The sequence below is a fragment of the Pezoporus flaviventris genome, unplaced genomic scaffold, assembly GCF_033815535.1.
Source record: "Pezoporus flaviventris isolate CSIRO_AGI_PZ_B2104156 unplaced genomic scaffold, CSIRO_AGI_Pfla_v1 ptg000149l, whole genome shotgun sequence".
NCBI classification, from domain to species: Eukaryota; Metazoa; Chordata; class Aves; order Psittaciformes; family Psittacidae; genus Pezoporus; species Pezoporus flaviventris.
In genome coordinates, this window is record NW_026892697.1 from 259,637 (window position 1) to 284,474 (window position 24,838).

Here is a 24,838-nt window from a genome sequence, read left to right on the forward strand (position 1 = left end):
ATGAGTGAGTATTCTCAGATAAAAAGGGTCAACAAGGGATACAGCATCACAGTAGCCAAGAAAATCATCTTCAAGGGGAGTCATCTTTCTTTTCTTTGTCTCCTCATCTCTCTGCCCACCCCTTGTGGTACCTGATGACAAACATTAGAATCAACATATGAGGCCAGATAAGAAAATCATCAAGCCCATTGAGGAGCAGCCAGCACAAGAGGCAATTGAGAGAGGATCCTTCAAGCCTGGAGCATAGATGAAGTTACAAAGAAGCAGCAAGCCGCAGCTCATTTTCTGGTCTTCCTGTGAAAGAGTCTATCACTTCCATTGGCTACGGAAGAGCTGAAGTCATTCATTTTTAGGCTGGCAACGTTGGGTGAGATGAATTCCAGCTTCTGTGCCTGTACTCAGCTGTGCAAACACACACTAGCACTGAATAACTGCTGCTTTCAATAATGTGCCTAAAGCCAGAGGTCCTAACATACATACACTTGTAATTAAGGCTTTTAGGTGCACCTCCAACCCTTCAGTGTTTGCTCATGCAAAAGAGAAAACTCAATGAGACAATGCTTTTAGTGGTAGGACTGATGACAATGAATCTAATCAAACTGTGTTGGGCTGTAGCAGATAGTGACCCTACATGCGTTTGTCTTCAGCCTCTACCTCCAGTTCCACCACATGAAAGACAAATTAAAGAGTCTTACTGTACAAACAATTAAGTGTGACAAAGAGACTGACATTTCATATTTATAGAAGCCAGGGAATGCAAGGAAGTGTTCAAGGCTGACTTGGATGGGACTTGGAGCAATCTGCTCTAGTAGGTGTCCCTCTCTTGGGCAGGGGGTAGGAACTGGATGAGCTTTTGTAATCAGCCTCTATCTCCAGTTTCTCCATGTGAAATTCAATTTAAAGAGTCTTAATGTATGAGCATTTTAATGTGACACCCAGATTGAGATCTCATATTCATAGAAGTCAGGGAATGCAAGAATGCCTTCAAGGCCAGCTTGGATGGGGTTTGGAGCAACATGCTCTAATAGAAGGTGCCCTGCCTTGGACAGGGGGTTGGAACTGGATGAGCTTTAGGGTCCTTTCCAAACCATTCCATCATTCTCCGATAAAATAGCACGACCAAACCATAGCAGTGCAGATTCTCTTGATGCACGGATTGACTCCACAACTTGTTAAAGTTGTGAAGTAGGTATGCTTTATTCAGCTGAGGCGCATGGGGGATAGTTCCTCCAAAGGCATGCGCACCCCAGCATCATTTTCCCTCTACATTTATTCTCTATAGTGTTACATATGCAGTAGGTTACATGATACGCCTATACATATTCATATCCTTTTCCTGCTTCATATTATAATGAGCTAAAGCTTCCTTCACCCCTGCGCAGCGCCTCCTGGTGGTGGTGGGGAGGGGTCTCGAGAGAAAGTAAACGAGTCTTCCTCACTCTTGAGCTTTTCACCTTCGTTTTGTACACATGTTTACTAGTCCCTTGGCTTAGGTTCAAACTGTAGTTCCAGTCTCAGCCGGATCTTCACCACGTGTATGGTGTTGCAAGCAGAAACTTTGACCACCAGTTCCCCTTACCTGATGTTCTTTCCTTTCTTACACAAGTTTACATTAAACACCAGCTGCACTTTTAGACAAACACTTATTGTTAACTGAAGAGATTGAAGATTATCAGAAGAATAACATAGGTTTAACGTTGGGTTATTAATTCAGGCCCCCTATCACTCTCAATGTAAAATTTACTCTGCTTTTCTCTTTCGTGTGTACAGCTGTGCTATGATACAGAGAGCAATGCCAGCACCACGGAAGCCCTTCTCTTAACCCATGATCAAGACCCCACACTGCAGCTATGAAATAGCCACTGGAATCCATGTCTCCAGTTGCTTCACCATGTAAGAGAGGAACCACAGTTCAGTCACCAGCTTCATCCTCCTGGGGCTCACCACTGACCCAAAGCTGCGGCTTCTCTTGTTCATCATGTTCACCTTAGCCTACATCACCACCCTCATGAGCAACATCACCCTCATAGCGGTGATATGCCGTAGCTCACGCCTTCATACCCCAATGTACTTTTTCACTGGCAATTTGTTCTTCCTGGACCTCTGGTATTCCTCTGTCTACACCCCCAAGATCCTTCTGAACTGCATCTCTGAGGACAAGAGCACCTCATTTGTTGGGTGTGCTGCTCAGTTCTTTGTCTCCGGTGGCTTGGCCTGCACCGAGAGCTACCTGCTGGCAGCCATGGCCTATGACAGGTACGTGGCCATCTCCAACCCACTGCTCCATGCTGCAGCCATGACCAAGAAGCTCTGCATAGGACTGGTGGCCACCTCCTACCTCAGTGGCTTTGCCAACTCTACCCTCATTGCCAGCTACATGTTCACCCCCATCTTTTGTGACTCCAACGTCAATGACTTCTGCGACCTGCTCCACTGGTGAAGCTCTCCTGTGATGTGATAGAGTTCCCAGTCCCTCCTCTACTTCATCATGACCTTCAACACCATCCTCCCTTCTGCACTCATCCTCAGGTCCTACATCTCCATCCTGGCTGTTATCCTGAGGATGTGCTCAAGCGAGGGGCAGGGCAAAGCTTTCTCCACCTCTGCCACCCACCTCACCACCATCACCCTTTACTATGGCTCCATCCTCTTCATTTACACTCGGCCCAGCCCCTCCTATGTGCTGGAGAGGGACAAGGTGGTCTCTGTGCTTTACACGGTGGTGACTCCCATGCTGAACCCCTTAATCTACAGCCTGAGGAGCCAGGAGGTGAAGGAGGCACTGAAGACACTGATGAAGAGACAGCTTCCTAACAGGAGAAACCCAGGGGTTATGTCCCTAATGATGCACACAGCAAGAAGCGCACAGACCTTGTCTTGCCTGTGCCTTCCTTTGTCACTTTTCACAGTCCATGAAGGAGCATAAGCTCTCCTGATCCTGAAGTGCTTCATGGTGGACATGAGGTGTCACTGTGCTGACAGACTTCCTCTGCTTCCCACCTCTCCCCATATACAACTGATATTTGCTATAAAATGAGATTATAGCAGTAGCTGAGTCGGTTGAACATCACCTTCACACTGGGCTTTATCTGAATTAAACATTCATTACTTATGCTCAAATCAGTAGCTCAGCTAAAGCTCCATGTGTCAGAGAACGATAGAGTGCTTTGGGTTCGAAAGTACCTTAAGATCATCCAGTTCCACCCCCCTGCCACGGGCAGGGACACCTTCCACTAGAGCAGCTTGCTCCAAGTCCCTGTGTCCAACCTGGCCATGTACACTACCAGGGGTGGAGCATTTACCACGTACTTGGGCAACCAGAAGTCATGAAGTAACGTGTGCCTGTTCCTGGGCTGTCCCAGTTATATCTTCATGATGCTGTATTGAACCACACAGACGTAATTCCATAGTCCTAGACTATTATCCCAATGAAACATATACATGAGCATGGGTAGAGCAGATCAGACTGGATAAACCAATGTCAAGAAGCACACAGGCATCTGGGTTTGAGTTCAGTTGCCTGAACATTGACTATTAACACCCTGGAGATGACCCTGGGTCTCCCTCTGAGCTTTCAGATGTTGCTCCAGAACGACCCAACCCTTCGAAGGTTGCATGTTGTACATGTCAAGTGCAAGTCAGTGACCTGGGCCCTTCAGGACAGAGCAAATGGCACCACATTTCTATATGAGGGCAACTGAACCAGACCTGGGGCATTTCACTGCATCCGTCTCCTTCCCTGCAACTAAAATGATAGTTTTCGCCACCACTCATAGGAAAACATGCAAAGAAAGCGGTTTCTTAGTCCTTCAATTATCTTACATTTTTTCCCCCTCTATGAGGTTTTAGTGCAACTGAAAGGAAAACTAAAATATTTTAAGACTGTCAGGAGGAGGGATTAGGAGATCTGAAGGAATTGCATCTTCTTCAAATTCAGATAAGTAAAAGTTGAGTAATTAAATCAGAACTTTGTGTCTCCATCTATGCTTAGTGAAGGTGTGTTTCTGTATCTTTAGTATTTGTTGATAAGAGAGCAGTTTCAAGAGTTCAAGTTTGAAGACACAAACACACAAAGAGCTCTCTCCTCTCGCTGTGCTTCCATCCCCATCAGAGGTTAGGGTCAGGCTGCATGAACTGGGCTCCTTTTAGACTCATTGGATCAACCAGGTTGGAAAAGCCCTTCAGGCGCATCCAGTCCAACCATTCCCCAGCACAGCCAAGGCCACCAATAACCCATGGCACTGAGGCCTTGTCTCCACAGTGTGTGAACACTTGCAGGGCAGGTGCCTGCAGCCCTGCCCTGGGCAGCCTGTTCCAATGCCTGAGCACCCTTTGGGGCAGGAATTGTTCCCCAGCTGCATCTAACCTGCCCTGGTGCAGCTTGAGGCCATTTCCTCTATGTGCTGTCTTGTGGATTAAAACTAACTGAAAATAGGTTTGAGGGGGGCAGCTGATCCAGTTTGACCTCCAGGAGGCCTTCACATCCTGACTGGAATTAGATTAATCCAGAGAAAGCTATTCTGAGATGCATATACCATGGAGAGAGGGTGCACAGTACAAGTTCTTCTGATGTTCAGACCTGCTCTGGACAACATCCATCCTCACCAGCTGTCCTAGGATGTAATAAAACATCCTCTTATTTCTATCCATTCTAGAAGGGACCTGACTGGCACATAACGAGGCAATGAATTTTAGATGCTGAGTCAGGTGACCCCATTCCCATGCTTATTCTCCAATCCCAAATTCATAATGGTAGGAAAACCACATTTATGAAGGCCAGTCAGGCATGGAGGATGGATGTAGTGGACTTCAACTTGCCTCACAGCTTAAGAGGCGCAAGCAAATCTATCCCAAGGCAAATAATGACAAGAAGTTTAAAGTATGAGGTGTCTTTGAGGAGGCCCAAAAGTGAAGAGAAATGCAATGAGCTTCCCCAGCTCCCTTTATTAGGGGTCAAAAGCAGGAAGGGACAAAGCACCCCATTAGCAAGAACCACATGATCTGCACATGTCATGAAGACAGGGATGTGTCTTTAAAGAGAGAGTAGGACCAAGCTTGCATGGGCACAGAAAGCCCTCCAGCAGGCCCAAAATCCAGGCTTTCACAATACAAGCACTCACAGCTATTTCCATCACAAGTGATGCTGCTCACTTTGCAAAAGCAAGAAGTGGTCCTTGGGGACCAAGCACCCTTCCAGGAGTCATCAGCTTTAACAAGACCTTCTGGGGTTTACCAAGGAAGCTTCCTCATCACCACAAAAGCTTCTCAGAAAACTTGGATGTGACTTCCCTCATTCTTCATAACAAGCCATCAGAGATTAATTAGCTGGGGATAACAAGAAAGAAACTTTCTTCTTTGTTAACAGCAAAGTTCACTTCTACAGCTGCCTTGCTTGACAGAGATGGCTCATGTCCAAAGCCAAGGAGTTGGAGGGTCAGTGTGTTGGCATGTTTGTGTATTAAGGACAATTTCATGGGCCTGGATCATAGAATCCCAGCCTGGTTTGTGTTGAAAGGGCCCTTAAAGCTCCTCCAGCTCCAACCCCTGCCACGGGCAGGGACACCTTCCACTGGAGCAGCTTGCTCCAAGCCCCTGTGCCCAACCTGGCCTTGAACACTGCCAGCGATGGGGCAGCCACAGCTTCTCTGGGCACCCTGTGCCAGCGCCTCAGCACCCTCACAGGGAAGAGCTTCTGCCTAAGAGCTCACCTCAGTCTCCCCTCTGACAGGTTAAAGCCATTCCCCTTGGCCTTTTCCTGCAGGCACCTGTCCTAAGCCCCTCTCCATGTTTCCTGAAACCCCTTTAGGCACAGGTTTATGGAGAAAAGTTCCTTTCTTATGGCTCTAAACAGAGCAAACCAACACTAGTATCTTCTAGGCAATAATTTCCTATCCATCCATGCAGAATAGAAACCCCTCATCAGGAAGTTACTATCTGCTACTAGCAACCTTTATAAAAGCAAACACACAGCCAAGACACTGCCGACATCCATTTTGCTTTCCTATTCGGTCCAGGAAGCAATTTATGCATGCTGAGCTTTGAGGCTCTACTGCATTAGACATTATTGACCAAGAGAAATGATTGAGGACAGGTTGGATGGTGATTGCAGCAACCTGCTCTACTGGAAGTTGTTTCTGCCTGTGGCAGGGGGCTGGAACTGGGTGAGTTTTAAGCTCCCTTCCAACCCAAACCATTCCATGGTTGTATGAAAAGCTGCTTTCACCTCCTCACTTTTGAGTGGGGTTTCTGAAGGACCCCAACACATCAGCACAGTGAGCTGATGTTTCCCATTAGACTTAAACTGACTCTTCAGGCGATGGCCTGTGTTTGCTCTGAACACAACCCACATTGTAGCTGTGTCTGCCCAGCACCCTTCACTGCAAAGGCAGCAGAACCATCCACTTTTTCCAGAAGAAACCTCCAATATGGATGTTTAAAATAGATCCAAGCTGAATCAAAGCCCCCAGATGCATCCTTGTCTCCATAAGGGGAACCTTCTGTGACTAATTCAGATGTGGAAACCTACAATTAGATACTATTGCTCCTTTGACCGATGTGACTCAACCATCAAACCCTGGCATGAGAAATCATGAGTAAGCTGCAGCTGGGATGGAAAATAAGCTTGGCCTGGATGGACAGACGTAAGGAAATGAAGAAGTGATAGGGTAGTTCCGGACAACACTGAGAGTCTTTGAGCCATGAAACACGTTGGGCACATCTGCATACAACATATGGCCAGAAGCATGGAGCATCTGTGTCATCAGCACCAGATGGCATCCAAGGAAAATCCAACCCTCCTCAGACAGTGCCTTGAAAGGCTGTTCCCGAACCAAGTTGTGTGACTGCTTATCACAGGGAATGAAGTTACACTCTGTTTCGAGGTCAGCATGGTGGCAGCTTTCCATGAAGCAGGCCAATCCAGGAAAGCAAGACACCCAGATACATCCTATGGAGGAAATAAGTATGTTTCCTATGATGAAATAAGTAGATGGGCACATGAAGCTGAGAGCTGGTCTTCATAAGGTTCCCCACCACCATGCTGATGGAGATGAGTAAAACAGTCCCAAAGAGCAGCTTCTACACGTTGGGGAAGCCCAAGAGGACAAACATGGTCACACTCAAGTGCTTTCCTCCAGCCACTCTCTTGGCAGCAGGAGACAAAGAAACATGGGAAGAGGTTGAATCACTTCTCCCAGCTCACAGGAGCACACAGGGCATGAGGTTAATGCAGGATTTGGGGTTTCCTTTAGGACTGCACCCAATTCCTGGGAGAGAAAACCATGATGGTTGAAGGTCCTAAATAATATACTGAAAAATAATACCTTGATAAAATAATAGGCAATAGTTCCTATATGGAAAAAAAATAATCTTACAGCTTAAATCCTAAAGCTCTGGCTGGCCTGCTAGGGGAAGAATTGGTCCTGCAAAACATAAGCATTTTCCCATAAGCATCCAAATTCTTTTTAAGGAGGAGGCTTGTTTGGGATGATTTCTTTGCTGTCTGTGGGAGTTGTTCTTATTTAAGGACAAGTAAATACAATAATATCATGCCTTAATCTGCCACAAGAATTAGTGTTGCATTAAATAGATAAGAAATCAAATTGGATTGATTTTCTGACTCTGTAGTGATGTTTGAGTCAATTAAAGTGAGACCAGAATCCCTGAATGCAATTCCATGTACTTGTAGCTTCAAGGGAAAAACCACCCCCTTCTCATCTGAATTATTCTTCCATATATTTCTTCCTCTGTTCTTCCTTATATTTAAAGAACATGTGTGTATATATAGATGTACACAAGATGACTGCTGTTCATGTTAACCTGAAATATGCAGGCCTTAAAAAGATGAGGAGATGACCTTCAAATAAATATGTTGCCTGTTGAGAAATGAGCATTCCTCCTCCTTCCCCTACTACTTCACTCTTTCCATCAGCCCCTTTTCAAGCAAGATGACCATTTCTTCAGTACGATTCATCTTCTCCCTCCACCCTTCCCAAAGTAGCTTTTACTTCCCCATTCCCCAGCCTGTGCTCAGATGTTCATTGCACAAAGTCCCTTGACTCACCACCAGTACTCTTCTCATGTTGCTGGTGGGTGCCTTTGCTGCAAGGACACATTGATGGCTCATTTCAACACAGTGGACACCACAAGAGCCTTGTCCCTCTCTGATAAGGTGCCCCCCAACCTGTCTTAGTGCTTAGAGCAAGTCCTCCTCATAGGCAGGACTCAGCTTTTTCTCTTTTTGAAGTCTGTCTGATTCCACCTGCCCATTTTGGACCCAAAACTGGCCTTTGAAACAACATTTTGCATTATATGCCTCCAAATTTAAATAACCTCAGGGTGGCTTTTTAACTGCTTGCAAAAGGAGGAAACGAAACCAAGAGTGGGACTTGTTCCTTGTAGGAAAAAGCAGCTGACAGCAGACAGGGCTTTAACACCTTTAAATGGGTTCAGAAGATCCAGCTGAAGGTGTCTACACCCACCTCAGGCAGGAGGATGAAGATAGTTGCTGTTTCCCATTGCTAAGGGCTCACACACTCAATGGCCATCTCCTCATCCTCATTCTCCTCCTTCCCCTTGTGTAGTACTTACATAAGTAAGTTGCAGATACATAAAGAGTAGACATCTCAAACACACACCTTGCATCTAACACTACTGAAACCAGCCATTCTCAATACCACAGCTTGTCTAAACAAGGGCAAAACATCACCCATCCCACATCAAATACCCACATCTTATCAAACACAGAAGCATGCTTTCCTCTGTGGTCTCTGCTTTACACACACATGCTGACACTGCAGGTGGCTAAATATTGATGACTTACATTACAAGCCAAACATGAGAGTCTCTCCTTATCTATTTATGAGCCGAAGTCCAATTACACCAGATGAGACTCAGGCCAATGCAATAGCAGAGCTCATTCAAGTCTCTTCAGCTGGAGCAATGCTGGTGTCTGCCTTGCAGTGAGAGGCATGAACCCCACCAAATCTCCCTCAGCAATAAAGGGAGTTGGTGGACCCAGTAAACACATAGAGGTGACATGGTGCATTCAAATGTAAGGAGATAAGTGCTTGCCCAAGGATATAGGAGATGATTCCTAAATCCAATCACTAAGTACCCAAAGAAAAGGATGTAGCTCCTACCCAGCATTTGCTCAGCTGCCTTTAAACCAGATTTAACCACAATGAAAGCAGCTCCACCTGAGAGTGGGGAGCTAAAGCCATTAGGAGCTCATCAGCAGGAATGCCAGAAACCAGGCACCTCATTGCCTGCTCATCATGACCCAGCAGGAAGATGCATTGCAATGCTGGCTGCTGCTTCTGCTTCCTAGAACCTCATGTGGTGTTTCTTCTGCTCTCCTGGTCAGATGATTACCCCATTGAAGGCAGTGGCAGCCCTTAGACACAGCAAACTACTGATTTGCTTAAACAAACACAACAAGGAGCAAAAAGCTTTTGGATTTGAGAGCACCAGCTCCAATGTGAAGCCACAATGAGCAGAGCAATAGGGTTGTAGCCACAGACTTGTGTTTTAAGACACTAAGAGCTCATGTTCGTGTTTAAACACTTGGTGATGGTGAAGGAGAGAGCAGCTGGACATAAAGTCATTGAACATTGTTGTAGAAGGCACCACAGAGACCTTAATGTGGCTGCCACGTATCTGGTCTGAAGGCTGCTGGACAGCACCACAGCTCCTGTGCTCTGCTGTGATCAGGCTGCCATGGAGACCATGGCTTCTGCTGACTTCGAGGAGAAGCAAGACACAACAACCCAATATGAGTGATAAGCAAGCTTCTACTTTATTCGTGTCGCAAGTCGCTTATATCCTCATAGTGTTAATTATGCCTACTAGTCACAACAACATTGGCTAGTTCTAAACGGTTTCATTTACATTCTCCTCCCACATCCGGTTTCTGTTTTCAAGGATCTTCCTCATTACATCAGCTGCAATTCAGTTCTCGGTACTTTCCCCAGAGCTCAAGGACAGTGTGTCCTTCAGCTTAAGTCACGTACATGTGAGGCCTACACTTTGCTTTGCTCGCACAAGGCCTCCAAGGATTCATGGCCTTGCTCTCGGAGCCATTCTGCAACAGCTTCTATTGCTGCCAACAGGGGAATGGAAAGCAAAGGTGTGGAGCAGTGGATGGGGATTCCTTGAAAGTTTCTGCCCTTTGGTGTGGATTCATCACTATCACTTCTTAAAACGCTTTCAAAACGCATTCGGTCATAACAGAGGTCACACAAGTACCTTATTTCACTTAAATTCTTTGCTGTCTAAAATGAAATGAGGTGAATGGTGCTGGAAATCATTTTGTCCATCAAAACCTAATAATACTGACTGCATGGCATCACACTTATTTGCTATCATTTCTGTTTTTCTTGCTGAAGGTGTTTTTGTCCTTTTCTTAAGGCCCTTAATGATTTAACAACACCGTTATGAAATGAAGTTTGATCCAGTGGAACGGTAGAATTCACAGTTTATTCTCATCTGCCAAGCAAAAGGGAGAGCAAAAAAGAAAAGAGCTTTAAGTTCATGCACTCCAAGTGTTCCCTTGCCCTGTCAAGGCCACCCCTAACCCATGGCACTGAGGGCCTTGTCTATAGGGTTTGTGAACACTTGCAGGGCTGGTGACTGCAGCCCTGCCCTGGGCAGCCTGTTCCAATGCCTGAGCACCCTCTGGGGCAGGAATTATTCCTCAGCTCCATCTAAACATGACCTGGTGCAGCTTGAGGCCGTTTCCTCTTGTCCCATCCCTTGTTCCCTGGGAGCAGAGCCTAGCCCCCTCCTGGATCCATCCTCCTTTCAGGCAGGTGTAGGCAGCGATCAGGTCCCCCCTTTTCCTGAGATGAAGAGGAGAGCATGCTTGTAGTTGTCTACCTGTGTCTTCGTTAGGTGAAATAAAGTACAAATTAACTAATTAGGTGAAATTCACTACTAAATATAATTACCAAAATTCAGAGAGTGAAATTATTTGTATTCTCAATCATATCAATCAGTGCATTCTGTGTGCAGAAGACCCCCAACATGTTGTCCATACTTAACCAATACCTGAGCATCTACCCCACATCTCCATTCTGTCTGGCCTTAAGCTTGCACCATTCAAGATCATCTTATTTTTGTGAGCCTCCTCAAAGCCTCCTTCACCTCATTATTCCTCAGGCTGTAGATCAAGGAGTTCAGCATGGGAGTCACCACGGTGTAGAGCACCACAGCCCATTTATCTGCTGCCCTTGAGCTGTCTGAGCTGGGGAATAAATACATAAAAAAGCATGCCCCATAGAAGATGCTGACAGTGGTGAGGTGGGAGGTGCAGGTGGAGAAGGCTTTGCGCTTGCCCTCGGCTGAATTGATGCTCAGGATGGTGGGGATGATGGCCACGCAGGAGAGCAGGATAACCAGGCTGCTGGACACACCAAAGAGAGATGCTGCAGTGGTCAGGATGGTGTGGCTGAGGGTGGTGTCAGAGGTGGAGAGCGAGATGAGAGGGGAAATGTCACAGAAGAAGAGGTTGATGACGCTGGAGCTGCAGAAGGACAGGGTGGACATGCTGATGGTCTGTCCCACACCATTGGTCAGCCCCACGAGGTACGAGGCAGTCACCAGCTGGAAACAGCACTTTGGGGACATGACAAGGGGGTACAGCAGGGGATGGCAAATGGCCACGTAACGGTCATAGGCCATTGCAGCCAGCAGGAAGCATTCAGTTATCCCAAAAAAAATCAAAGAGGAAGACCTGAGCCACACACCCAGCATAAGCAATGCTCTTCTTCTCTGACATCAAGTCAACCAACATCTTGGGGGTGATGACAGTGGAAGAACAGAGGTCTACAAAGGCCAGGCTGCCCAGGAAATGATACATGGGGGAGTGGAGGTGGGGGCTGGCCCTGATTAAGATGATGATGCCCAGGTTGCCCACAATGGTGACAACGTAGGTGAGCAGGAAGAGCAGGAACAAGTAGACCTGAGACACCGAGTCCTCTGTGAACCCCACCAGGCTGAACTTGGTTACTTGGGTGCAATTGCTTTGTGCCATGGGCTGGATGGTGCTTTGTGTGTGAGCTCCTGGCTGGGGCTTTCTTCTCCAAGAGGCAGGGATGTCCCAGGTGGAAAAGCCTCTGTGTGGTGGGAGCTGCTCAGAGACAGTCCTGCAGGATGGAAAGGGAGAGTTCAGGCACAGCTCAATGAGGAACAGGTTGGTGAAAGTCCTGTGCCAGCACAGGTAGAACAAAGGGGTGCTCAAGCAGTTGAACACCATGGCACAACGTGGTGTGTGCTCCTCTGGCTCACCTTGAGATGTTGAGCAATGACCACTTTGGAAATCAGTGGGGAGGTTCCACTTACCCGAGTAGATTTACCTTAGTGCTGCACCTCATCGCCTTCGTTAGTGCTGAGCCTGGGGCTTGGAGACCATCCAGCTCAACCTGGAACATAGAGAAGTGTGGTGCTTTCACAGTGCAGAGTTGATCCTTCATCCTCTCATGGGCATTCGCCAACCACCCGCTTCTTCCCTCTCTGCTTTGGCTTCTTCCTAACTTGAATGAATTCCTGACCTATGGAAAGTGCACGTTGGACAGGGCAACCTGCTCTAGTGGAAGGTGTCCCTGGCCATCACAGGCGGTTGGAATTGAGTGAGATTTAAGATCTCTTTCAACACAAACCATACTATGATCCTATGCAACCTTACACAGTGGTTAATATCAGTTTCCCCTCCCTTCTGGCACACTCTGTCAGATCTAAAACCTTTTCATGGTTCTTTAACCTGTTCCTTGAGTCTCCAATAGAAGTGGGCAATCCCCAGAGCTCAGCAATCTCTTCTCAAACACGTTTTTGGGGAAAAAAGTCATCTTTTGGAGCTGCCTCATCTCAGCAATGGGGAGCACCCTGAATGTCCTGTACAGGAAAGCTTCTGGTGCTCATCCGGGAGTCCTTTGTGCTCAGAGGAGTGGAAGTCTCCTGAGGGTGCTCTCCACCAGGGTGATCTCCAAACCTGCCTTCTCAGCAGCTGCATGGGGAGCACACAGCACAAGCAGTTCCTTGGGAAGCCCAGAGCATCATCAAGAAGCCCAGGACCCTGCAGTAGGGCAGGAGATGAAGACAGGAGCTGCTGCTTGTTGGCAAGAGAGAACCACAGGAGAATGATGGGCTGAAAGATGCTGCCCCTCACTTACATCTCAGCTCTGTCTCTGCTGCCCTCCTCATGCTCTCGGAGATGGATGTGAAGATGAACGTGCCTGGAGCTGTGCAGGGAGCCTGGGAATGAACCAGCATCAGCAAACCCCCTTCCTATTTCAAGTGACGTGGGGATGTGGGACTGTGAATCTCTTTGGGCCCCAGGAGGTGACAAAGCCCAAAGCAGGTCATTATCTCTTCTCTGTGTTGATTAGTTCGGAGAAGAAATATACACAGAGGAGATGACCTCAGCTTGAGCAAGCAACAGGGCTTTGGGCTCCCTTAGAGCAAACCACAGAACAACCCAACCTTTCAAATCCACTTTTGAAGCATTTCTGAGGCAGTTACAGCTTCACAAGGGCCATGGTTGACATTACCATGGCAGGAAGATGAGGGGAATCTCTCTAATGGGAGCTGGTACCAGGGTCCATAAGCAATGTCAGGCACCACAGGCAATGAACCAGCTTTCCACCCATTTTCAGTTCCTTGTACTCAAACCATAGCTCACAAGTTTGGCTGCAAAGGAGCCAACAGAAGATCGTGGTGACCTTGCTAATGATGAGGTAAATGCTGTCCTCTACTTCTTGTCCAAGCAAACATCAATGCTCACATCACCCAAGGCACGCAGGTTGGTCAGGAATGACTTGGCCTTGGTACCTCCCTGCTGGCTGCTCATGGTCACCCTCCTGTCCTTCCTCTGCCTGGACAGGGCTTCCTGGGGTATTTGGTTCTTAATCCCATGGGGGACACAGGCAGCCCCAGTCCTTGTGCTCTCCCTGATGATGACATTCACCTTCTTCCACCCATCATGCTGGAAGCACAAGAGACAAAGGAGAGCCTGAGGGAGCGGTGCCCAAAAGTGGAATGAAGGAGATGGGGAGGAACAGTGAGGAGTGTGGTAAAGGACTGAAATGGGCAGCACCAGGGGAAAAAGGCCCTTCTGAAGGGTGCTTTAGGGTTGCCCTTGTCACTGGTGGCTCTGATGAATGCTCCCAAGCCCATCACAGAATCCCAGAGAGGTTTGTGTTGGAAAGGACCTTAAAGCTCATCCAGTTCCAACCCCTGCCATAGGCAGGGACCCCTTCCACTGGAGCAGCTTTCTCCAAGCCCCTGTGTCCAACCTGGCCTTGAACACTGCCAGGGATGGGGCAGCCACAGCTTCTCTGGGCACCCTGTGCCAGCGCCTCAGCACCCTCACAGGGAAGAGCTTCTGCCTAAGAGCTCATCTCAATCTCCCCTCGGGCAGGTTCAAGCCATTCCCCTTGGCCTGTCCCTACAGGTCCTGATGAAGAGTCCCTCTCTTATTCTATCTGAGTAAGTTGCTTCACATGTTGTGTTCTCTTTTCTTGAGGGAATTGTCCAAATGTCTCTATTTTTCATGAAAACTCCATCAGAAACTTTGATTAAAAGCTTATAAAGTGAGCATTTCACTTCACACCAACTTAAATTAGATTTTGACTGGTTGCCATTGCATTCATTCATTATTCATCACAGTTCTTTGCAGAAGACCACGGTTTCCAAAGGTGCTTATTTTAAACCACAAATTTATTCATTTTGTCATTATACAAGTACTTGTTCTTCCAGCAGTTGTACAGTTCATTAAACAGAAATGGTGTGTTTGGATTAAATGTTAAAACCCCTCCATCTACTGTTTCATTTAGAGCATCTTCCCCCTCAATAATGTGATGACATACAGAAGGGGATGTGACATGGTCAAATCCACAAAGCAGAAACCTGGTACTGAGCATCCAGAAAGGAAAAGATGTAAAGACCACACATCCCAGGAAGATTTTAGTTGGGACACACTTCTGGCCACATGCTAACCTATGTGTGCCTATCACAAGTCCTTAGCACTGCTCCAGCTCACTTACACGGGATAAATGTATTGGATGCTCATATCAGGTATCACAGAATCCCAGACAGGTTTATGTTGGAAGGGAACTAAAAGCTCTCCACTTCCAACCCCTGACATGTGCAGGGACCCCTTCCACTAGAGCAATTTGCTCCAAGCCCCTGTGTCCAGCCTGGCCTTGAACACTGCCAGGGATGGGGCAGCCACAGCTTCTCTGGGCACCTTGTGCCAGCACCTCGGCACCCTCATAGTAAAGAATTCCTTCCTTACATAAAATCTGGATCCCCCCTGTTTCAGTCTGAACCCATTACCCCTTGTCCTATCCCTACAGTCCCTGATGAAGAGTCCTTCTCCTGCATCCTTGTAGCCCCCTTCAGACACTGGAAGCTGCTCTGAGGTCTCCAAGCAGCTTCTCCAGTCTCAACAGCCCCAGTGTTCCCAGCCTGGCGCCATACGGGAGCTGCTCCAGCCCCTGAGCATCCTCGTGGCCTCCTCTGGACTTACTCCAGCAGCTCCATGGCCTTCTTATGTTCCCTGCAGACAAGGACTTGGGGGTGCTGGGCGATGAGAAAATGAACATGAGCCAGCTTCAGTGTGCACTTGCAGCCCAGAAAGCCAAGCGTATACTGGGCTGCATCCAAAGGAGCGTGACCAGCAGGTCGAAGCAGGTGATCCTGTCCCTCTACTCTGCTCTTGTGAGATCTCACCTGGAGCATTGTGTGCAGTTCTGGTGTCCTCAACATAAAAAGGACATGGAACTGTTGGAACAAGTCCAGAGGAGGCCACGAGGATGATCAGGGGACTGGAGCACCTCCCATATGAAGACAGGCTAAGAAAGATGGGTCTGTTCAGCCTGGAGAAGGCTGCATGGAGACCTCAGAGCAGCCTCCCCTTTCCATGCTGGGGAGGAACTCTTCATTAGGGACTGTAGTGATAGGACAAGGGGCAATGGGTTAAAACTTAAAGAGGAGAAGTTTAGGTTCCTGATAGGGTGGTGAGGCACTGGAATGGATTGCCCAGGGAGGTTGTGAATGCTCCATCCCTGGCAGTGTTCAAGACCAGGTTGGACAGAGCCTTGGGTGAGCTAGTTTAGTGTGAGGTGTCCCTGCCCATGGCAGGGGGGTTGGAACAAGATGATCTTAAGGTCCTTTCCAACCCTAACTATTCTATGATTCTAGGATTCTAGAAAAATCTGTATCAGAACTGCTGGGGACACCAAAACTGTATCAGAACTGCTGGGGACACCAGAGCTGTATTGAACCTTTGGTCCTTTCCTCAGATCTTCAAGCTCGCTTGGGATGAACAATTATGAAGCAGGCAATGGAGACAGTGGTCACTGCCTTACCTCAAGGCTGAGCCTCCTTTTTGTAGGAACTACTTTCATTTAGCACAATTTGAACACAAAACACCATGGTGCTGTCTCAGTCCTGTTATTAAATAACTAATACTTATTTGGATGAATTATCGAAGACTCAGTCCATGCTTAAAATCACCTGAACCTCTTTGAAGTAAACCATTCATCACCCAGACTCCATCTGGCTGCATCAACACCTCCAAGACCCACTCTCCTGCAGAGACCTTTGTCCTAAGCCCCTCTCCAGGTTTCTTGTACCTCCCTTCAGACACTGGAAGCTGCTCTGAGGTCTCCAAGCAGCTCCTCTTCTCCAGGATGAATAGACCCAATGTTCTCAGACTGGCTCCATATGGGAGGTGCTCCAGCCTGACCATCCTCGTTGCCTCCTCTGGACTCACTCCAGCAGCTCCATGTCCTCCTTGTGTTGGGGACACCAGAGCTGTATCAAACCCTTTGGTCCTACCGTCAGTTCATCATTGAGAAGATGCTTATGAAGTAGGCAATGGAGACAATGGTCACTGCCTTACCTCAAGGCTGAGCCTCCTTTTTGTGGGAACTACTTTTCATTTAGCACAATTTAAACACAAAACACATGGTGCTGTCTCAGGCCTGCTATTGAAGAGCTGATACTTATTTGGATGAATTGCTGAAGGCTCAGGCCTTGCCTAAAATCACCTGAAGCTGTTTGAAGGAGCCATTAGTTATGCTGGTTCTCCATACACTGCACTTGCTGTGTGATCTCCTTGTCTCTAATAATGACCAGTAGTGAACAATAATGACCAATAATGGCCAGTAATGCTCAATTCCATAATCACATATTCCACATATTCCTTCCTTACCTCCACAGTACTGAAGGGCTCCAAATGTGCTTTCAAACCCTGCATAGATGTGGCAGCAGCTTTCGCTCCCACAGCCTCCTCAGAGCCCCCTTCACCTCCTTGTTCCTCAGGCTGTAAATGAGGGGGTTGAGGGTTGGAGTGAGGATGGAGTAACACAGCGACACCAGCTTTGCCTGATCCCATGAGGATGCCTCATGAGGCTGGACGTAGGTGAGGATCGCGGGTGCGTAGAAGATGGTGATGGCAGCCAAGTGGGAGGTGCAGGTAGAGAAGACCTTCAGCCTCCTCGTGGCCAAAGGGATCTGCAGGACGGTGTGGAGGATGTAGGTGTAGGACACCAGGATCATCAGGAGAGACCATGGCAATAAACACAGTGCTGTAAACCTGCAAGACCTCATTTGTGCTTGTGTCTGAGCAGGAGAGTTGCAGGAGGGTGGGCAGCTCACAGAAGAAGTGGTTGATGCTCCTGGCCTGACAGAAGGACAACCTCCCTGCCAGTGTGATGTGCACCAGGGAGGTGAGGAACCCGATGGTGTACACCAGCACCATCATGCCATAGCAACGCGCCCTGGTCATGGTAGTGGTGTAGAGCAGGGGCTTGCACACAGCCGTGTATCGGTCGTAAGCCATTACCCCAAGCAGGAAGGTCTCACAGACAGCCAGAGCCACGAAAATATACATCTGGGCAAAGCAACCCCAAAAGGAGATGTGGCTTCTCCCCAGCAGGAAGGTCTCCAGAGCTTTTGGGATGATAGCAGAGGAAAGGCAAACATCCATGCAAGATAAGTGGCTCAGGAAGAAGTACATGGGGATGTTGAGGTGGGGGTCAGTATTGATCAGCAGGATCATCGTCAGGTTCCCCAGCACCATGAAAAAATAGAGGGATAAGAAGACTGTGAAGATGGTGGTTTGTAGCGCTGGGGCATCAGAGAAACCCAGAAGGATGAAGCCGGAGAGAACTGTGAGGTTTCCTGTATCTGTCATTTCAACAAGTTGATGGATTTGGATTGAAATGAAAGGAACCACTGAAATACATCCCTACAAGAGAAATTATGTGGACGTTTAGTTGGAGTTTAATCCACAAAGTAAATGCAATAGAAAAAGGTATATTTGTAATGGTGTATTTCTGTCTGTAACTCAAGATCTGAAGTCAAAGAGGTGAAGGAGCTCATTACACAGCCTGAAATTAAAAGAGAATAATTCTACAATGATTGATATACACATCACTAATGAAACAGTGAGAAACATCATGTCTATCCAAACGTAATACAATAAAACCAAATAAGTACATCACAAAATGTGGAAAACAGAAAAGATGTATTTTCTTCACTGATTTCTGGGAATTTTAAGGATTATTTTTCTCCCTTTTTTGTATTTTTCAGAGTGGATCAGTGCTCTTCTGTAGATTCATTACTTGTGCTGCATCCTTTTCAACACCACACAAAGCCATGTACTTGAAATTTCTTTTAAGTTCTAAGTTTATCTGCTTTTGAAGAACCCCCACCCTGCATAATGTTAAGGGAAAGCAGTGGACTTGGCTCCAGCAGAGCTTTGCTGTGGTCGCAGTGAGCTTCCTATGACCAACCCAAATATCCACCTAAGGGTGTAAAATACAAAACATACCATATATAAACCTAAATTTTAAGGCTTTAGCTTGGATATTCTCATGCTAAAATATCGCTAAATCAGTTGTAGATGGGGTCAGGAATATTGGTGTTTTTGAAGCAAACCTACTAGGCATACTAGGGCACTTTTATTCACACCATGGGTTATCATAGAATGGTTTGGGTTGAAGGGAAATTAAAGCTCACACAGCTCCAAACCCTGACACAGGCAGGCACACCTTCCACTAGAGCAGCTTGCTCCAAGCCCCTGTGTCCAACCTGGCCTTGAACACTGCCAGGGATGGGGCAGGCACAGCTTCTCTGGGCACCCTGTGCCAACGCCTCAGCACCCTCACAGGGAAGAACTTCTTCCTTATCTCCAACCTGAATTTCCCTGTTTCAGTTTAAACCCATCACCCCTTGCCCTATCAATACAGTCCCTGAAGAACAGTGAAATTCAACATGCCATCAAAGCATGGGAGAGGTAGCATGACCAGGGTCAAACTGGACCCACCACCCATCAAACCCTTTTGTACCTGCTTGGTTAAAGAGGAAGGTGGTGGTGGATGCAGTGCCTGCAGCTCCTCCTGGAGACCATGCGATGGGTTGAAGGAGAGATGCCTGGGAGCAGGATGCTCCAGGCTGGCTGGTGGAGGGGTTTTATCTCACAGGCGGCATTACCTCAGAGGCTTGTGTTGTGCAAACTGTTCTCCCAAAGGACCCTCCTCCATCGGATAATTAGTTTGACTTGATCAGCAAAACAACCTCTCAAGTCCTCTCTCCCCAAACTCCTTCTGGCTGCATCAACACCTCCAAGACCAGTTCTCCTGCAGAGACCTACCCAGGAAGACAGGCCCAGGACAGTTTGCTCTGTCTTTCCCCATCTATCACATACCTCTTCCTTTCAGTGTTTCCCTTTACTTCCACAGAGATCATCTAATATTGCATTGAAGGGAGCTGAAAACAAACACAACAAAGCATCCTCTCTGGATGGTTTGAGGTGCTCATGGGGATTAGTTTCCAAAAGACAGCTTTATTTCCATACACTTGACTAGTGATTGTACAACACTTTGGTCAAAAGCGTTGGCTCAAAACGTGGCTGCTTTGAGGATCTATCAGGATGAAGTCAGATTTCCCAGTCTTCATCTGAAGAATCCTGAGTGCTGGTGTGTCCTGAATGCTTCTCCTACATGAAGAGATATTATGAAACCCTTGGTAGAAAAATTAACTGATAACCTTGTCCCAGACATTTAGAAAACACAAAGGATGGGGCAAACAGGTCGCTTTAAATGTTTTCAATGCAAACCTTGTTTTCTGCTAGAAAGCAACAGACTGACAGTCCAGGAGATGGACTGGAGGAGGGCAGAAAAGGATTTCTGAGTGGTTTTGAATGTCTTTCTTCCCCATTGGGTACTGGGCTAAAGCAAAGGCTTATGAAGTGGGAAAATCAATATAACAGAGAGAGAAATAACTTTCAATCAATTTCTGGAAAGAAGAAAAATATATAATTCAAAGATCATTTAAAGGAACAACATGAAGGCAAGAAAGGCCACTAAGAATGCCTGGGTGCACTTGTGCAGGGTGAATAACGCAGCTTGAAGTCCCATATGCAGACAGCTGGGTACTGCACTTGCTCCATCAGCTTTGTCAGGGGACCCAGCCCAGCAGAACCTTGGCTTTTCAGGGGGGAGGAGGACCCCAAATCCTCCCTCCTAACAGCACTCAGGTTTTTTACAACCCTACTTAAATTCATAGCAGAGCAGAGGCTCAGATATGACTTGTCCGCATTTCCCACAAGGGCTTTGACTTCAAGAGACTGACAGCTTTATTTCTTAGAATTTCAGCCTGGTTTATGTTGGAAGGGACCTTAAAGGCCCTCCAGTTCCAACCCCTGCCACGGGCAGGGACACCTTGTACTAGGTAAGCTTGCTCCAAGCCCCTGTGTCCAACCTGGCCTTGAACACTGCCAGCAACGGGGCAGCCACAGCTTCTCTGGGCACCCTTTGCCACTGCCTCAGCATCCTCCCAGGGAAGAGCTTTTGCCTAAGAGCTCATCTCAAAATCCCCTCTGTCATTTCACGTGACCAAACCTTGTGGGCTGGAGTTGAAGTACCTGGAAATATCAGTTAATATTTCCTTAAAACCAGAAATAACACCAGAAATCATTTGTTAATATAAAACATGAGCTTAGATATCTGCTGGTTTGATGCCAGCAGGGCAAAGCCGCCACCTACCTTCTCCCTTTTGCACTCTGAAGCCTGAAATAAAGTTTATTGCTATGTCTAATAACGTTTAAATAATAAAATATATTAACTTCAAGTAATATTTAAGTAACAATGACTTTGGACAACAACTTTCTTTCCAGTACACAGTCACTGTCAGGTCTCAGGCTGCAGCCAGAGAAAGTCCTGTCCATGCCAGCACAGAATGTAGCCTTGGTTTAAGGAGAAGCGTGTTTTCCAGCTGTCATGCTTCCAAGTATGTTTAGTCCCTTCTTTGTGAAGGTGCTATATCCACCCATCCTTGAAGATGCTACATCCAACCAGGCTCCTCAACGCCCAATATCCAGCCATCCTTGAAGGTGCAATATCCAGCCTGCTGCTTCTCACCAGGGCAGGGTAGCCCTCTCCTTTCAGCTGACTAGGAACCATGAATGGACAAAGAGCAGAGGACTCTACTTTTTGCTTTCCTCATGGCGTTCTTCATATTTGCATTTCTTAGGCTGTAGATGAGTGGGTTCAGCATGGGGACAGCCACAGAGTACAGCATGGAGACCACCTCATCATGCTTTGAGGACTGGCTGGAGCTGGGGTGCAGGTACATGAAGAGGGAGCTGCCGTAGTACAAAGCAATGGAGATGAAGTGAGAGGCACAGGTGGAGAAAGCTTTGCGTTGACCAACCATAGACTGCATCCGCATGACAATGGAAAGGACCAAAAAGTAGGAGATGAGAATGAAGACCGCGGTGCTCAGTACCTTGAACCCCACCACGGCAGCAGCCATCACCTCGATGGCAGGGGTGTCAGAGCAGGAGAGGGCTAGCAGTGGTGGTCCATCACAGAAGAAGTGATTGATCGTCTTGGACCGACAGAACGGGAGACGAGATATGGAAACCGTGTGTATGGTAGAGCTGATCATGCCAGCTAAGTAGGCACCAGCCAACAACCCAATGCAAAGCCTTTGAGACATGACCATGGAGTAGGAGAAGGGGGTTACAAATGGCCATGTAGCAATCGTAAGCCATAGCAGCCAGTACGTAGCACTCGGTGGTGGCACAGGTTGCAAAGCAGAAGAGCTGAGTGGCACATCTAATGAAGGAAATCACCTTCTTCTCCACTAGAACATTGAGCAAGCCTTGAGGGATGATGGTAGAGGAGTAGCAGACATCCAGGAGAGACAAGTGGCTTAGGAAGAAGTACATGGGGGTGTGTAGGCAGGAATCCATTCTGATTAATGCAATTTATTGCAGGTTTCCTATGAAGGTAACCACAGAGATGGCAAGGAATAAGACAAAGCACATCACCCACAGGTCTTCCCTGTTTGTGAAGCCCAGGAGAATAAACTCAGAGGGGGACATATAATTATCTTCAACCATATTGGACCTATAAGCAGATTACCTGCTTTCTGTTTTTAAATTGACATGTGGAAGAGGCCCAAATCCCTCAATAATATTAAGAATGTCATGTTTTGTCTATCAGTCAGTTACACCACTTTAAGTAAGTATAGTGTGTATATATACATATATATACACACACATACATATATATAAGTCAATAGGAGGTAAATTCTTTTTGAGAGAGGAAAACACCAAGTTCCCAAGGCCAGTCTTGGCTGAACACCACAACCACCACCAACACACTTGGAAGCAAGTAGATATTTTAAGGCAAGGAGGGAGGGCAACACCAGAACGAATAAACTGCAGGGTTCCTCATAGTTCCTCTCAAGCCGTTGACACATGGAAGTCCTTGAATTCCCCAGTAACTGCTGGGAAAAGGGAATTATTTCTCATCTTTTGGGTGCTGCCAGTCCAGGGTGAGTACATGAGGAATAAATAGCTGTTCTCTGTGACCCAGGAGGAGCTCTTTGAGAGCAAATGTGGTTTTCCTTAGGGTAGGATGGTGCAGAGCCAGGATTTCTCGCCTCACTTTGCTTTAGACACAATGCCTAACTTGGAGACAAATGATAAATTAAGGGTTGAGCAAAGATAAATTCTCCCAGGGAGAAATCAGCAGCTCCTAATATCACAGCTTACAACAGGCAGAATAAAACCTCATTGATTTATCTTGCCTAACATTAATCATCACCTGACAGAGTTACACCAGAGAGAAAAGCAGGAGTGCGCGTGGCTGGTATCTGACAAGCAGACCAATGCTTAAGAGTCATCATTATTCGATGGCCCTTTGCTGAAGGGGTGAGGTCCACCTCCAGAGCCAGTCTCCTCATTTCAGATGTCCTGTGAGCAACGCATGTGGTCTCCTGGTGTTATTAATTGGGATTTAGAGCTGCTTTTCACTGCTCACGTAGACATGCCGGAGGCAAAGCAGCTCCTGAAACATCACCACGGAGCTGGAAAATGTGACCCAAGTAATGAAAATCGAACTGTTTGGGTCTGGGGCTCAATCCTCCCCCTGAGGCAGCATCCACCTGCCCAGACACACACATCTCCTGCCAGGGGACAATTGACCTGAAGCTCACAATTAACAAAGGCTCACCCTCGCTTTTTCTTGCTTGACAAACCAAGTGCTTGGTCTGAAGTGATCCAAGGTGCAGATATGAAAGCTGGGATGTTTCTAAGGCTGCAGCTTGTGCTATACACGACAGCTTCCCCCAGCAATCACATCTCCCTGCAGCTTGAGCACATTCACTGGAATGGAGATAAATTAATCTGAAAACCCATACCTTGCTGCCTTCGTTTAGATATTATCCATGCAGGTTGTGGGTCCACACTCTGCTGAAGAGTTAACTGAATATTTATCCCTGTATTCCTGGGGAAAGGAGCTCCATTTGTGGCTTTCCTACTCCGATTTGGCAACATCTTGCTTTTTGGCCAAGCTTTCAACAAGCTGCCCTAGGACTCACCAAGCAGACTGTTGCTAGTGTTATCCAAGATGTAACTCTTGACATGGATAAGGGAACAACCGACTGCTGTTGAGATCCTACAGCAAAGAAAAACCTTGCAGCACAACCTCCTGGTTAGGTAGCAGTGAGCTTGTTCTCATAGAACCATAGAATCCAAGAGAGGTTTGTTTTGGAAGGGAACTTAAGGCTCATCCAGCACCAGCCCCTGCCACGGGCAGGGACCCCTTCCACTAGAGCAGCTTGCTCCAAGCCCCTGTGTCCAACCTGGCCTTGAACACTGCCAGGGATGGGGCAGCCACAGCTTCTCTGGGCACCCTGTGACAGCGCCTCAGCACCCTCCCAGGGAAGAGCTTCTGCCTAAGAGCTCATCTCAGTCTCCCCTCAGGCAGTCCAAAGCCATCATGGTGGATGTTATCCTCAAGATTTCAGTACAGGCACAAGGGGAAGGTGCCAGATATATAAAGTTATAACGCACTGGTTAGCTGCTCTTTCGAGAGTCATACAGCAGAAACTATCAAATGAGTGAAGAAAAGGATCGTTTAAAATAGGAAGCAAAAGAGCCCCATGCTCACAGCACCAGCATCCCTCTGGTTCCTCAAGGGGATGGTTTCTGCTGCCCTGATATAAAGCAGAGGTGTTAAGCTTTGCTACAAGGCCTGTGGATCCTGTGGATGCCACAGGACAAAGCAGGGTTTTCATATCAGGGATTTCTTCCTCTTTGCTCTCAGATCCACTTGAAATGGGTTTTAATACTCCCAGCTTCTCCAGGCTCCAGCTAGAAGGGTAATGCTGCTCTGTCTTCCCCCATGCAGCATCTACCCGTCCTTCCAGAGCCTTGTCCTTTGTGGTATTCACAGAGCCAGGGGTGAAACAAGTCAGGGGATTACACATTAACTGCGGGGGAGCTGTCAGACCAGGCAAGGGTCAGCCCAAAGGGCTCCCA

The 24,838-nt window shown here is 47.3% G+C and overlaps 3 pseudogenes; 1 reads left to right on the forward strand and 2 right to left on the reverse strand.

The window, feature by feature from the left end:
- The first annotated feature begins 1,891 nt into the window (after positions 1-1,891).
- LOC133283041 (olfactory receptor 9G19-like) lies at positions 1,892-2,926 on the forward strand (annotated as a pseudogene).
- Positions 2,927-11,103: 8,177 nt separating this feature from the next.
- On the reverse strand, positions 11,104-12,031 carry LOC133283042 (olfactory receptor 5G25-like; annotated as a pseudogene).
- Positions 12,032-21,456: 9,425 nt separating this feature from the next.
- On the reverse strand, positions 21,457-22,411 carry LOC133283030 (olfactory receptor 8U3-like; annotated as a pseudogene).
- Between the last annotated feature and the right edge of the window lie 2,427 nt (positions 22,412-24,838).